Source organism: Natator depressus, chromosome 17 (assembly GCF_965152275.1).
Source record: "Natator depressus isolate rNatDep1 chromosome 17, rNatDep2.hap1, whole genome shotgun sequence".
In the NCBI taxonomy this organism is placed as follows: domain Eukaryota; kingdom Metazoa; phylum Chordata; order Testudines; family Cheloniidae; genus Natator; species Natator depressus.
Window position 1 is genome coordinate 9,484,954 of NC_134250.1, and position 16,327 is coordinate 9,501,280.

The 16,327-nt window shown below is 47.2% G+C and overlaps 1 protein-coding gene across 1 annotated transcript in view; it reads left to right on the forward strand.

Moving 5' to 3' along the window:
- The first annotated feature begins 255 nt into the window (after nt 1-255).
- Nucleotides 256-16,327, forward strand: part of KSR1 (kinase suppressor of ras 1) — a 116,370-nt gene continuing 100,298 nt past the window's right edge. The window contains exon 1 of the mRNA XM_074974965.1: nt 256-378. The gene's annotated coding sequence lies outside the window, so the exon portion shown is untranslated. The remainder of the gene's footprint in view (nt 379-16,327) is intronic.

Consider the following 16,327-nt stretch of genomic DNA (forward strand, 5'->3'; position numbering starts at 1 on the left):
CGAGCTCCCCGTGGCGCTGCAGCCGCTGCCCGGCTCTGCGCGCCCGGTCCTGCGCCGGCGGGGCGGACCCAGCCGCAGCCGGGAAGCCTCCTCGCCCCGGCTTCCTCCCCGGGCGGCCCGCCCCCCCGATGCCGAGGCATGGCTAGCGCTGCCGCCGGGCCGATGGTGGCGCGGAAGGCGCGGCGGGGCGGGGAGGCGGCCGCGGCCGGCCGGGCGGGGGCGGGCGCGGCGGGACCCCCGGCCGGCCCGCGGGCCGCCTTGCAGCAGTGCGGGCAGCTGCAGAGCCTGATCGACATCTCGCTGTCCAGCCTGCGCGGGCTCCGCACCAAGTGCGCCGCCTCCAACGACCTCACCCAGCAGGAGATCCGGACCCTGGAGGTACCGAGCCCGGGGCGCCCCCCGCCCCAAATCCTCGCCCCCTCGGGCGGCAGCCGCCGGGGGCCCCCCGGCCGCAGCTGCAGGGGACTCGCTCCCCCCGCCCACCAGCCCTAGAGCAACTGGGGGGGGGGCTGAGGGTCAACCCCTCCTTCCTAGCCCTGCAGCCCCTGATGGGGACTCCCCCCCGACAGCACCTGGGGGGGGTCCTGGTCCCTTAGAGCAACAGCTGGGGGGGTCCTACTAGCCCTGCATCCCTTGACAGGGACTGCCCCTGACAGCACATGGGGGCCCTGTCCCTTAGAGCAACAGCTTGGGGGGGGGGGGTCCTACTAGCCCTGCAGCCCCTGGCAGGGACTGCCCCTGACAGCACCTGGGGGGTCTGGTCCCTTAGAGCAACAGCTGGGGGGGTCCTACTAGCCCTGCATCCCTTGACAGGGACTCCCCCTAACAGCACATGGGGGCCCTGTCCCTTAGAGCAACAGCTGGGGGGGGCCCTACTAGCCCTGCAGCCCCTGGCAGGGACTGCCCCTGACAGCACCTGGGGGTCCTGTCCCTTAGAGCAACAGCTGGGGGGGGCCCTACTAGCCTTGCAGCCCCTGACAGGGACTCCCCCTGACAGCACCTGAGGGCCCTGTCTCTGAGAGCAACAGCTGGGGGGCCCTTAGGCCAATCCCTCCCCTCCATTTCTCCCCCCCCTTGTCCAGTTCACTACCGTGCAAACAGTTGGTGAGGACTTGCCCCAGCCCTGTAACAATAGAGGGCCCCCCTGACAACAACTGTAAGGCATTTCTCTCCCCCCCCCCCATCCCACCCCATACTACCCTTGAAACAACTAGAGGGGTTTCCTTTTCCTGCTCTCTCCCCCCCCCCCCCCCCCGCTTTACCAGCTGCTAGGACCTTGGAAGTACAGAGCATGGCTATACATCAGGGCACCCACACAACTGGGGGCTCAGCTAGAGTCACCCCTGCACTGATCCGTTTAGTCCTGCACAATCCATGTGACAATAGAGGGGACTTGGTGTCCTCTCCCAGCACCTATGCATTTCCCCAGTCCTGTAACAGCTGTGTGTGTGTGAATCTTCCCCTTCCTAGCCATGCAAACTGGGGGGCTCCTTATGGTGGGTGCAAGGATGCCCTTATCTCTCAACATCCCCTTCTGCACTTCCTTATCTTGTATTATAACAGCTGTGGTCTCCCATCAAAAGGCACTCCCTGGATAACTCAGTCTGTGGTTAAATGAGAGCTGAAGGAAGTCATTGGATGATAAAGTTTAATAATAAGCTGGAGAGTTGCATGTGGGAGAAGGACTCCCCTTTGGGAAGGTCTAGTACTAGGATCCCAGGCTTGCTGCTTTAGTTTGCAGGGTTTGCTTGGAGAGTTTGGGGAAACTTGCCTGTTTTGCTTTGTTTTGTTCTTCTAAAATCACTTTCTGAAGCTGCTGGGCAGTAAACATGGGCTCCGAACATCACTGTGGAAGTAGAAGCTGCCGTGGCCTGGGGATGTAAATGGGAATGATGTGAGCATGATGTAGAAAGTCTGTTGGTGGCTGGGACCTCCCACCAGTCAGTTCTGAGGCTTGGAGATACACAAATCTCCCTCTTCCTATCTTCCCCTGACACTCGCTTTTTGTGACTCTCCATTTCCTGCTCTGCATTTTCAGGCCTATCTTTCTATTACTGGCTCCTCTTCACTGATCCTGCTTATTTCTCTCCTGGATAACTCACAGATAACACCAACGTCCAGTTTAGAAGATAGTTATGTTGTTTAGACAGGTTGTATTAAATTCTTCTCGCTCCCAAATATGTGATGTATTCCCATAACAGGAACTTAATGCTGGATCTTGCCATAGCTTTCGAATGCTGGTGTTTTTTGTCTCTTTTTAATGCTGAAACTGCATTTTTTGCCTTGTTCAATGTTTTGGTGTTGTCATATCCAGGAGAAGCAAAACATACTTCCCCCCCCCCCCCCCCCCATGTGAAGTCAGGCTTTTGTTTGTGCTTAAATAAAGTATTATATTAATGCACTCCAGTGGGCGCTGCTGCTGATGTGGTAGAACCAAAGGTGTGAGTGCTCCCACACGTCTGGAACCTCTAGGAACATCTGTATGAGGCCAGTTATGTGTTAGATAGACGTGCTTTTAAAAACAAGTATCCATGAAGAAGTGAGGTACTTAATAGAATGAGTAGAACAATAGGGGACCGCTCATTTAGGGCAATCTGTCCATTCTCTCCCCCCCCCCCCCCCCAAACAAGGTCTTCAAAAGAAGAGAAAACCAACACTCATCCTCATGTATCAGCATTTGCCTAGATTTTGGTGGGTGTACTCTTGTGCTCAGAACATGCAAAGATCTGCTAATCAGTGTGCTTTGAAAATGACAGGCACAGTACCAAGAAACAGATAATCTAGAAAGAGTCCTAAAGAAACTTCAGTTTGTAGGGAGATGGTGACTTGGCCTCCTGACCTTGACAGGTGAAAACCACTTTCTGGTCCTAAAAAGTTTTGCTTTTGTTTTCTCTCCCTTTGTGTGTGTGACAACTACCCAACATACATGTCTGAATGTCACTTTAAATATTTTACCCACTAAATAACCAAACAGATGTTTCCAGTAGTCATGTATGATAGTGAAATGTGTACTTTGGTAATAAGGCTGTATTTTTCTCATTGCTTGGGGGTGTGAGAAACTGATGTGCTATTCAGTGTAAGCACAGTACCTCTGCAGCGCTCCTAGCCAAAGAGAGACATGAGGACTGATACTCCAGGTTGCTCTGCACTTTGTACAGTCATCCACCCCTTCTCCCACCTGCTGACCCAGTGTAAAGTAGGAGTAAAAATACTGCCGTTCTGATCTGGTGGCCTTTCATACCCACTTGGCACTTTGTAAATATGCAGGCAACAGAGAATCAAGCTCTGGGTATCGGAGGTAGTGGCTTTGGTTTTATTATCTCTGAAAGTAAAATAATAAACAAAATCATGTTGTGTGTTGACTAGTAGGTGAAGGGGATTCAGCATAGTCCATAAACTTGACTAGAAATCAGGGCCTGGACTCTGGAAAGTTTGGCTTGCTGTGCATGTGGGGTCTTGGGCAAGTCACGTAGTGGTTTTGGACATGACTGTTATTAATAATTTGAATTTCAGTAGTAGTGCCTAGAGCTGCTTGGAATACATTTGACTTTTTGTCAATAAACTGAACATTGTTTGGCTGGAAATATGAAGTTTTTGGCTGAAAAGCTATTGATGGAAACTCAGACTTTTCCAGAGAAAGCAGACTTTTTTTTCCATTTAAACCCCCCACCCCCCCCCCCCCCAATCTTCCGTCAAAACAGTTTTGACAGAATTATTTAACCAGCCCTAATCGAGACCCCAATGTACTAGGTGCTGTTCACGCATGTAATGAAAAGACAGCCCTGGCTCCATGGAACTTGTCTACGTGGGGAAAGTTGCCTTGGAATAAGATCAGGTATGAATTTAAACGAACATAGCCCTACCAGTGTAAGCTTCCATGTGGACACACTTATTCTGGAAGAGTGCCAGTGTGAGTAGTCACACTGGGTCTTACTGCACCAGTATCACTGGAAAACTTTCCCCTATAGCTAAGCCTGAAGTATATGATGGAAACACAACAGGTGGATACAACAAACAGACTGGGATCGGAGAGGGGTGACGTGGGGAAGGGAGGACATGATTTTGTGTATAAAATGGTGGTTTTTGCAGAAGAAGGGGCTCGCTTTCTAAGACCTAATCACTTGGTTGCACTTGTGTAAGTTGAGGGCAGGATTTGGCCCAGTATATTGAAGGCAAAGCTGATCCTCTTGGGAGCAAGAGGCAGGGGTCGGAGGTGGGGAACGTGAAGTTTGTTTGCTGCCTTCCTATGTGTGTGCATTTCCCAAGTGTCCTGTGTTGGCTATGCCGACACTATGAGCTTACAGCGGCACCGATGCAGCTGTGCTGCTGTAAAATGGCTCGTGTAGCCGCTCTATGCTGAGGGGAGAGAGAGAGCTCTTCATCAGCATAATTAAACCACCTCTAATTAGCGGCGGCAGCTATGTCGGCAGGAGAGCATCTCACACCGACAGATGTGCCGGTGTGGACAGTGCTATGTTGGTGAAACTTATGTCATTCAGAGTGTGTGGGTGTGTAAACAACGCACCCCTCTGAGCGACATAAGTTATACTGATAAGTGCTAGCTTAGTTTCAGTGTTCTATCTTTGTGATTGTGCTCTGGTCCGACCCCCTTCAGTGTTCACGCCTTATTCTGTCAGAGGTACGTAGTACCTCTGAAACTTTCTCCCAGCTGTCTGTTGGCCATCAGGAGCCCCTCAGGTATGTGTGCTCTCATGCTCCCGGATAGAAGGAAGATCTGGAGCAGTGTTCTGTAAGCATTTTCAGGGTGAACAGTAGCAACCGGGGTGGAAAAAATGTTCTAAAATTTGAGAAAATGTATCTAAATGTTTCCAGTATGTTTTCAAAGCTTGTCGCTGGCTGTGGTTACTTTTGGCAACTGCTCTCTTGCTTGCACATATTTCTGTTCTAACTGAACAGCTGAACTATATAATATGTAAAGAGCACAAACCCATGCAGCAAAGCACTGAGGCATGTGCTTTAAGTCCCACTGGACAGAGCTTAAGCACACAGCTAAAGTAAAATATACTCTTAAGTGCTTTCCTGAGAAGGAATGGACCACTGAATTAAGGCCTTTGCCTTTAGAGATGAGCACTCTGCTCTGACTACTGCAGCATTTCATGGGTAGCATCAGGCCTGATGGCTATAAAGAACACCCAGATTAGCAATGTTTTTACCATGCTGCTTTTTTTTTAAATTTTTTTTATTTATTTTTTTTTATTTCGGGATTTGTCGGGAAGCCAAGAGCACAGAGCAGCTCTTGGAAACAGAGTTTTGTGTAATGCAGAAGATGAATTTTAGATCCGTGGGAACTGCTTGCAGAGAGCATGTGAGTGCAAACCCTGTAGCAAATGAGCTAGCTGCAAAACTTTCTGCTGACAGTGTGGCAAGGCCCTTTGGATGAAGAGTAAGGGGGTTCCCCATAGCATAGCTTATGCAGTGTTTAGTTTGCCTGTTAGAAGAGTGGATTGTCTGGTGCCACTGAGCCTTGTGTTTTTATTACTGTACATTGTACCCAAAGAATGCTTGAACGGGCTTTCCTTTAACCTGTGCCCTGGTGCATGCCTCACTCCCATTCCCACCCTGATATGTTTATTTTTGTAGTCTACATGGGAGATAAATTAATAAACTGCCATGGGTTTGGGTTAGAGTATTGTTGTCTCCCAATAAGATGAGAGAGACAAGTTGGGTGACCTAATATCTTTTATTGGATCAATTTCTCTTTCACCAACAGAAGTTGGTCCAGTAAAAGATATTACGTCACCCACCTTGTGTCTCAAATATCCTGGGACCCACAGGGCTAAAAGTACACTTATACAATCAGATGAAAGCACTGTTCTGTCTCTTTGTGTAGATGGAGCCTGACTTTTGAACGTCCCACTTGTTAAAGCCTCTTTTGTCTGTCCCCAGCCTAGTCTCCTGCACAATTCTTCTGAAGTTTTGCCTTCTGTGATTACAAATGTGGTAGAACTCTCTGGTCCCTAGAACACAGAAGGAAGGAAGACTGACCTCTGGACTCCCCAGCCTGTGGTGGGTTCTGATCTTGGTTCTGCCTTAGATTTCCTGCCAATCTGAGGCCAAGTCCCCTTAAACCTCAGGGCTTAAGCCAATATATTAGTGACCAAGTGCTGGTGCTGGTGGCAGATTGTCCTACATTTGCACACTGGAGTGTTCTTGACCTTACTCTGAAGCCTCTGGTTGTAGTTTTTGGGGGAGACCATGTAGTGGGCTATATGGACTGCAGGTCTGATCCAATGTGGCAATCACTGTCTTCACCTCTCTGCCTAGCTGGTGTAAAGGCGCTTCAGAGAGTGATGAATCGGGCCCGTGGTGTGTAACCTCTCCCACCTCATTCTCAAGTTGAATATATAGGGAAGGCTTCTGCCCCTCACTCAAGGTCACTGTATCATGCTCTAGGCCCTTGGTTGATTCTCTCCCTCCTCACCCCCCTCTTGGGGGCATGTTAGGGGTGGAGCTGAGGCAGGAGTGGGGTGGGGCCATGGCCCCATGGTGCATACCACTAGGCCATCCTGGTTTGCTCTGCTTACCATGGGAACAGTGGGGACAGGCTGCTGTAACTTAAAGCAGCTCCCTGGGCTGCCTAAGTTACTTTGGGGACTCTCTTGGTTCCTGGGGCAACCTGGCATCAAGAGGGCACAGAGGTGGCTTAAAGGCACCTTGCCCAAGTCCTCCCTGGGGCTGTGCCTTCAGCTAAGCACCCCACTGGAGGAGCCCCCCATAACCCAGTGCTGATTTCTGTCTGATCCCTCCAAAGTACCTTTACAACTCTCTAAATGATCTGCTCAGAGAATCCGCCATAGTGTCTCATTCAGACTGGGGGTGAATTTATATTGACACGTTTGACAATTAACCAAAAAAGACTTATCTGTCTGCCATTGGTCTCTAACCAGAAAGGAACGCTCTGAGAGCTAAGCTTTCGGGGGGGTGGGCAGGGCGGGAAGGAATTGTACTAGGAGTTTGAACTTGCAAACTGGAAGCCAGGCCTTTAACATAAATAAACTAAAGGTGAGGCTGTATTGTTTGTAAACCTGATTTAACAGGAGCAGTGAATTTTTTCATCCCAAACTGCAGCCATGTGTTAATGATGCCTGCTCAGTCAAAGCGACTTCCTTTCACATCAGGCCTTATGTAAGAGGGTCTCTTGCTTCCCTTGCTTCGTTTCCCTTTCGGACACAAGTGCCATATACCTTTGAGCCCAAACGGTACCTTTATTTTTGTAATCCCCTCCTCAGAAATTGGGGGTGCCAGTTTTTGGATTTTTAGTTAGTTTCATATGGTCAAATAGCCATTTAGAACCCCCCAAAAGCCTTTGGAAGAGTGGATCTGTTTAAAGCATCTGGCTGAAGAAAATTACCTGCGACTATAAATGTATAGGCCTGTTCTTCCTTTGCTTCTATTACAACACATCGGTTCACCTGATCTGAGTGTGTCTGTCTGCCCCACTACATTGCCTTTCTACAGACAGCCTCACATTTATACTTAGACTAATTGTTTGTTGCCATAAACAAATCTTCCTAATGTAACATTGGCTTTTCTTAATGTAATCAGTATTTTCATGATCCTGAGTGATCAAAAACTGTGTGAAAATTGGCCAGAAAGAAAGTGTCGCTTTTGTAAACTGGGAAACTTTTTTGTAAAATCCAAAAATGAGGAGCCTTGCAGCTATCCCAGAACAGTTTTACTGAAAGGCTGGGGTCAGGCTCTGGCTAACTGTCAGCACAGGAGAAGGAGTTCTGTACAAACAGTGTGGTGATGGAGTAGGCAAAGTTGGGATTGACACACAATGCTGAAGAAGGGGGAACATAAGAGCGGCCATGCTGGGTCAGATCAAAGGTCCATCTAGCCCAGTATCCTGTCTTCCGACATTAACGTCGTCTTATTGGCCAGACAAGCAAGAACAGCCCAGATGGAGTTGTGGGATCAGATTAACAGCACCCAGGCTTGATTAGCCTGCAGAGTAGGATGGGGGCCAGTTTGGGCTGAAGTGAAATCCAAGTTCAAGCCTACACCCTTTCTCAGCAATGCCTGGGTTTAAACCGCCCTCAAGCCTGGATTAGAGGTTTTTCTGTGTGGATGGGTGGGGAGCTAGGGCCAACATCTGAGCTATATCCTGGGCTGACTCTGTAGTGAAGTCATACAGAGGCTCCCCAGGGTAACTTATACAGCAGTCCATTAGTGGCTGCCTCAGCATAGAATAGCTGGAGCACAAATCATTCCCTCTATCCCAGTAAGTCCCACTGTGGGTGAAGTTAAGCCACCTAGGTGTTGGCTTAGCCTCCATAAAGGAGCTTCAGCAGAGCCTAAAGTTGAGCCCTTTGTTTGCACATGCATTGTTTTGTAAAACCAAATTCTTTAGTGGCTGGTAGTGATAAGACTGAGCTGATTCTGATCAGAGCTTGTTCCAGTCTCCCCCCTAACTTCTGATTTACACTAGTGTCCAATTCTGTCCTCCGCTTCATTCCTCCAAACCTGTTGCTTTGACAGGTGTAACTGAGCTGGTTTTGGTCTGATAGTCAGTCAAGTTCAAAGGTAGCTTATAAGGGCAATTAAAAAGTTCACACTGCATACTAACAGTATGGATTTACTGATATGAGTCAGCCATGCAAGCATGCAGACTTATCACTTCATTGACTTTTGTTCATAAATAGAACATAAAGTATCTTGTAATAGTGTGATGTTAAGGTTGAAAAGACACTTTCAGCATAAACTGTATATTTTCAGATGATTAACTTCTTAAAATAAACCCCAAGCCCTCCTCTTCAAGTTGAAAAGTTTTGTGCTTATTTAGTCCAAAGAGGGAACTAAAAAAAAATAAAAATCATTAAATCACATTTGGTCACTTCTTGCCCTTTCCATGGGGCGAAATATGTAAGTGCCGTTCAGCACCGCCCTGGGCAAAGAGTGATTGTACAAAGTAGGCTTGGCAGAATTTGATTTTTTTTATTTTTTTTTTTTGTCATTGCCACAGATAAGAGCCATGTTTATTTTTAAACTTTTTTTTTTTTTTTTTTTTTTTTTTTTTTGTGGTGGTGTTTTGTTTTGTCTCTTCCCCCCCACCCCTCCCCAATTTTCGCAGTTGTGGTAAATGAAAATCGTCAACATCGCATGTCAAAATATATAAAGTAAATACCCTTAACTCAAACTCTAATCATTGCTCAAGCAGGATTTGTCTTACTTTGATTATTAATGAGGGAAATACATGGTCTTGTCCCTTTGGGTGTGGGTTGGTGACCTCAACATTTACTGACTTTACTGATTAAAAAAAATGAATCCTTCCAAGTCTGTGAATAAGCCATGCCCCCCAGAGGTGGTATGACTCAGACATCCCCTGGGGCACAGTTCCTTCCTGCTTGATTCTCACTGCCAGCGAGTAAAACTGTACTGCTGGCCTGTCCTAACAGCAAATAAAGGAGTCCAGGCTACACCTGTTCCAAGACAGGGGAAAGCAAACAAGTGGCCCACATACTTCTGGGCCAGAATACAAGGTCTAGGAAACCTGCCTAGGAGTGTTCTTGCACCCTTGTGTATGCCTCTAGTCCAAAACACAGTCTGGCTCTGAATAGTTAAGAAATTGTTTGGGTGGTGTGTGTGTGTGTGTGTGTGTGTGTGTGTTGTTTTCTCCCCCTCTGCCCCCCTTCTTTTCTCCAGCCACAGGATCCCTGGTGCTGATTCTGAGATGTGCTAGAGCTGTTCTCAGCACAGTTTGGGTGGAGGGATTCAAGGGTGGGCAACTGTGGCCATGCTCCACCAATTGTACCCCACTCTCAGGATTCTGGGACTGGCCGTGAACTAATCCAGTTAAGCCACAGGGCTGCTTTAACCTACACCAGCTCTCCGCACCTCCATAAAGCCGTTGTAGGACTCAAGGAAAGCCACAGCATATAGGCGCTCCAATCGTTTCCCCTTCACTCCAGTCCTCCTTCTAACATGCTGCCTGCGTGAGGAGCTCTGAGAAGGGGCAGCCGAGAGCCTCTTGCTGAATCTAGGGCAGGAACTGCCAAAGCAGAAGGAACAGGATCAGAAGCTTGGGGGAAGGTCTGAGCTGAATATTGCTGTTAATTTCTAGGTCAGTAAAGCCAAACCCTTGAAAGGGGGTGAGTTTTGGACTCTGCTCAGGGAGCACAATCCTCAGTTCCCCTGCACCTTTTGTAGTCGTTGGGTCTGCTCTCCAGTGGACGTCCGTTGTCACTGAGGTCAATGGGATTATGTAGGTTTACACCAGCAGAGGATCTGACCCAAAGTGAGTGTTAAAAGATACCTGGTCAGAACGCCCTGCGCTATGTATAGCCATTTGCATAGCAATGAAGAATCTGGCCCAGCAAGTGGATTTTGTGTTGGACCACGCTGGGAAGGGCACCAGCTCAGGAGCAAGGCTCCGTGTGGTGTGAAAAGGCTCAGCAGAATAAAAAGCACTTGGGGCCAGCTTTGCTTGCCTTCCCTTGACCTCAATGGAGCTGTGCCTGCTAACGATCTGACCCCCGAGTATCCCCTTGATTCACTACAGCTACTTCCAAAGTAAGGTGTGCCTTGAGGGGGAGGAAGAGTGACAGGAACAGGGCCTTTCGGTATGAGATTTGACTTCTTGCTTCAACAGAAACCAGCTTTTCATAAAACCGAACAAGTGAATTTTGTAGCCTGGCTACTCAAGAACCGTGGCTGGCCTGAAAGTGATATTAGAGGAGTAGCAGATGGCGCGCACACAGCGTGTGTGGTTAGGTGGCTGTGGCTCTTAAATACATAGTCCGTGCTTTAGTGGAAAAAAAACAAAACAAAACAGTTTCCTGTTTCTAGCAGCGGTTTCCCTAAAAGAAGAGGGGGGGGGGAGAGAGAGAGAGAGAGAGTTTAGTTTGGCTCGTCTCCCTGGCTGTGCTGTGAGGATACTGGGGGCAGAACAGTCTAAGGGTGGGATTATGCTGCTTGCAGATACATGGCCTGCTTTGCACCCGTTGCAGAGCTCTTTCTAAAAATAAACTGCTGGCTCTTCCTTGTTGGCATTTTCACAGTGGGGGAGACGAGCAAATGAGATGGCTTGGCCTAGTGCAAAACGGCAGCCTCTGACCAGGATTTTCCAGCTTTCAGTTTCAGCGGCAAGGATCCAAACCTGCCTTTCCCATGTTAAGGGCTGATTTTGACTCTGCAGCGGTGTAAATGAGGTCCATGGCGTTACCCTGGATTTGCGCCCAAGTGAATAAGAACAGAATCTGGCCTTGAAATGGGGTAGTGACAATCTCAGAGGGCATGGGGTCAAATACAGAGGTTTTCATAACACTGGTATAAATCCAGAGTAATTCCAGGGAAGATGACTCTCAGTATACATTGATATAAATGAGAGAACTGAATTACGATGGGCCGGCTTCATACTTACAAATATTCCTTAAATAACTTTCTTCTAGCTGTAAACCAAGTTCTAGTTTAACCCTCTTGACTTACCTATGGTAGCACAGGTGTAACTGAGGGCAGAATTGGACCCAGTGTGTTTTTTTTTTTTTTTTTTTTTTTTAAATTGGAAAGCCAGATGTAAGAGGACCATATTTTCCCGTGATTTAGGAATCATATTAACAAGTGAAAATAAGGTGATGATAAAATCGCGGGGCCTGATTCTGTTACCCCATCCCTGTGCTTGGGGCAGGATGTGGGCTAAGGTGGCTTTAAGCCTTCTGTATGCTTCTTTGGCTGTTCAGGATCCTGCCTGCCTAAGTTAGAGCATCATCAGGACTGCTCTAATTTGTGCTCTGTTTCCTGTGGTCTCTGGAGAACAAAGACTCCTCCTAATACAGTGCTGCACCCCATTCCCAAGCTTGCTCGGTCCCTGCCCCCCAACATGCTTGCTACACTGGGGCCTGGGAGCAGGGCTAGGGTTGCCAGGTGACCGTTTTTTGACCAGAATGCCCAGTCAAAAAGGGACCCTGCTGACTGGGCCATTTAAAAGACTGGTTGGCGGTGCAGCAGGGCTAAGGCAGGCTCTCTGTCTGCCCTGGCTCCGTGCAGCTCCCGGAAGCGGCCGGCATGTCCCTGAGCCCCCTAGGCAGAGTTGCGGCCAGGAAGGCTCTACCCCCTGCACCGACTCCGCAGCTCCCACTGGCCATATTTCCTATGGCCCCCTCCTGCACCCCAGATCCCTCATCCCTGGCCCCACCCCAGAGCCCCCAGCCAGAGCCCTCAACCACTCCCCCAGCCGGGTGAAAATGAGTGGGTGGGGGAGAGCGAGGGAGGGATGGAGTGAGCTGGGAGGCAGGGCCTTGGAGAAGGGGCGGGGCCTCAGTGTGGGGGCGGGGCAGGGGAAAGGTGGTTTTTGGTGTTTTTGCGATCAGAAAGTTGGCAACCCAAAACAGGGCCAGCACAGAGCTCTTATACCAGCTCTAAGCAGTCTAGGAATGGGTCCAGAGAGCATGAAGAGATCTTAGGCCCTCTCTGTACTGAGGCTATTTATGCTGGTGTAGCTACACCCCTGCGAACCTCTGGTATAGATGCAGCACACTGGCGTATTGCAGAGCTTGCATCAGTGTAGCGGAATTGGTAGAAAACCCCCATGTAGAGGTAGAGTAGCTTAGTCCTGGTCTACACTTAAAAACGAGAAAAATCTAGCTATGACAGGGCTGTGAAAAATGTTGCACCCTGTGGTCCATACTTAGGTCGACCTATTCCCTGGCGCAGAAGTGGCGAGGTCAATGAAAAAATTCTTCTGTTCATCTAGCTACTGCCTCTCCTGTGCGATGTCCTTTACTTGGTGCTATACGTCAGTGCCTTAGCTCAGTGGTTCTCAACCTTCTCCAGATGACTGGACCCCTTTCAGGAGTCTGATTCTTGTCTTGCGTTCCCACCCCCAAATTTTACCTCACTTAAAAACTACTTGTTCACAAAATCAGACATAAAAACGCAAAAGTGCCTGAGCATGCTATTACTGAAAAATGGTGGACTTTCTCATTTTAACCTTATAATTATAAACTATATCCATTGGAATATAAATATTGTACTTACATATTTCAGTGTCTAGTATATAGAGCTGTATAAACAAGTCATTGCATGAAATTTTAGTTTATCCTGACTTTGCTAGTGCTTTTTATATGTAGCCTGTTGTAAAACTAGGCAATATCTAGATGAGTTGATGTACCCCCTGGAAGACCCCCTGCATACCCGCAGGGGTACTTGTACTGTTGGTTGAGAACCACTGCCTTAGCCAATGTCCTGAAGCCATTGCAATTCAGGAACAAATAAGGGAGGGGACTGGCTCAGATATGGAGGGCCAGAGTAAACTGGGCGTGAACAGACCGGCACCAAAAGAGCAAGCGTAAGGGGCCGTCTCACAAATCTGTGTGCTATAAATAAAGAGGCGCTTTATTTTATTTTTTTCACACCGATCTCTCATTATCTGATTCAAAGGAAGGGGAATGTTGACATATCAAAAGAACTTTCACTTCTGTTTGAAGCAACCTTAATTTAGAAAGGAAGGTTTTTTTTTTTTTTTTTGCGTTTCTCCTTGCTGTTGTGCGTGGGCTTTTATTGAAGTCTGCAGGCTGCAGTGTGCAGGGTTTTTATTTTTTAAAAGATATTAATGATGCTGAAATGCATTAGAAAAGAAGAACCTGACATATTAACTCTCTCTTTTTTTTTTTTTTTTTTTTGCAGCTCAGTGCCTTTTTGGTGGTTGCTTTAGATTGACATTTTCAAAGCGGCTTAGACACATCTATCGTGAAAATTAATGGAAGAAATGTATCAACAGCCCTTAAGGCAGGCTGCAATTGAGGTTTTCCAAGCGGGAGATTTTAAAAGCATAGGAAACGTTAATGGAAAATTCTTTATTTCAGGGCATGTGTGGTGTGGTTTGTGTTTTTTTTTTTTTTTTTTTTTTTTTTTCTTGCTTCTATGGAGCATTGAGAACCAGATCCTCAGCTGGGGCAAATCACACACTTCCACTGACATTCACAGAAGAAATGGCTTTTAATTTTTTCCCGCATAAAATTCCAACAAAAACATCAGGGTTTTTTTGTCTAAATTGTCAGTGAAAATCTAATTTTTCAACAGAAATTCAAGAGCTGAAAAACATCAGCCGCAAACTAAAATATCTTGTTTTTTGGGCATGTGGCTTTTTTTGATTGGAAAAATCAAAAATTTCCACAGAAAGCAGACAGTACTTGTACAAAATTTCATTTAGCTGAAACTTGAATTTTCTATGGAAAAATAGTTTTGAGGGAAAACTTTGGATCAGCCCTTGTTGACAGCACTGGGTTGATTCGCACTAGCTGAAGCTAAGGCCCTGAGTTCTTTCTGTGCTTTCAGTTGTCACTGTCTACACTATGGAGACTAAACTGATGTAGCTATGCTGATGTAGCCATACCCATCAACCTCATAGTGTAGACGCAGCCAATGCAGACCAAAGGGGTTTTTCTGTATGTAGGAACGCTGCCTCCCCAAGCAACAGTACGTACATCGACAGAAGTAGTCTTTCATTGACGTAGCCACATCTACACTGGGGTTTTTTTCTCAGCATAACATGTTGATCAGAGGTGTGCTGGTTCCCCCAACCCCCCCCCCCCCCCCGACCAACATAGCTATGTCAAAACCAGGCCTTAACAATTGCACTTTCAGGGCTTCCTAGGTGTGTTCAAAAAGGGGAAAGCCCCTTTAAATGAGACCCACTCTATTTAACCGTTATTTCTTCTAATCCTTACTGTGTGACCGATGAAACTCTGAGGAGCCCTGTATGCACTCTCAACTTACTCCATAGGGAAGTTAGTTTAGTTTAACCAATGTTTTTAGCCTTTGCTTCCACACTCACCTAATCGCAGTATTGCAGCAAGTCAAAGGACTAGTTTACTACAAAATATAGAAACAAGCCAAGATAGTGTGTAATAATAACCCAACTTGATCTAGACCGTGTGGATGAGAGCCATACAGCAGGCAGGTAAAAACTGGGACAATAGGATATTCTGCTAGTGGGGATGCACAGGTAAAAGACACAAATGTGTGCATACAACAGATACAGAAGCGGAGTGGTACAACAGTTTTATTTGGTATGAATGTTGAATGGCTGCATTAGCCCAAGTGAGTTATGTAGGTGACCTCAGCCCAGTGCCAATAAAACTCAATACCAGCATTACAGGAACAACTGTTACTGAAGTGGTTTGTTTTTTTTCCCTCGAGAGTTAATTTTTCCCCCCCTTTTTAGGACTAGTTTTATATACCTTCACCTGTAAAAGTAGATGGGTCTGTTGCTACCAGCCCAACTATACACGGTGCATAGGGGGCCATTTAAAACCAAACAAAAAAAAGCCTGCACCTAAAAAAGTCGGGAACTTAAAGTCCAGCTATTTCAGGTCTGTTATCTTGGGCACTTGCATGACTTGAAGAGAGGGCCTGGCCTTTTTGAGAAGCTGGGACTTTTCTTTTCTGAGCACCCATTCCTAGCCCTGCAGGGGCCCAAGATGGATTTCAGAATCCTGACACTTATGAGGATAGCAAAGCTGTTGTTGGCTCAAGACTGAATGAAGCCCAAGATTGGATGGGAAAGAAATCTTGTGCATGTGGGGAGGGGGGGTAAATTCTGTATCTGAGGTGTGGAGGGCATGGTTTTAAAGAAGTAGTGATTGTTTGAAGGGTGTGGAATGTAAAAGTAAGTCCTGGACAGGAGGATGAAATTTTTCAGTTGACTTCAGTGGGCATTGGCTCAGGGCCCTTAGTGAGCAGAGGGTGACGAGAGGTGGTCCAACATGTGAATAGTGTCACCTTGACACCAGCTCCATGGATATCGTGTGCCTGTGGGCTTTTAGTGCAGGGCACATGGCATCATTTTATTTTTAAATAGCACCTTTCATCTTCCCAGTGCCCCCCAAATTAATCCTCAGTAGCTGGGAGAACCGCATGAGTGCAACTATCCCCATTTCTCACACCTTGAATCTGAGGCCTCAAAATGATTTGCCTGGAAGCCTGAGCCATGGATTAGACCTTGGAATATCTCCATTTCCAGTCCTGTGCCATAATCACAATTCTCTCCTGTTTGAATCAGTATCCCAGCAGGCCAAAAGGGCTGAGGCCCACAGTCCTGAAGACAAGACACTGAGCGACTCTGCTTATGAGAAACTTGTTTGTTTAAATCCAGACATTGTGACCATGTGAATTTGTGTTTGAGGGCCTGTTCATTATAAAAGAAAACAAATATGTCCTCCTTCTTAGCAACATTTTTGTCTTTGTTTTTAAATGGTGCTAAATGGCTGGAAAAGTTTCTGCGTTGTTAACATACTTTCTGTTTGCTTGTAGCTAAAAAACCCAACCCAGCTCATCTGCAGTAATCTGCTGCTAATCTGTAACGAGA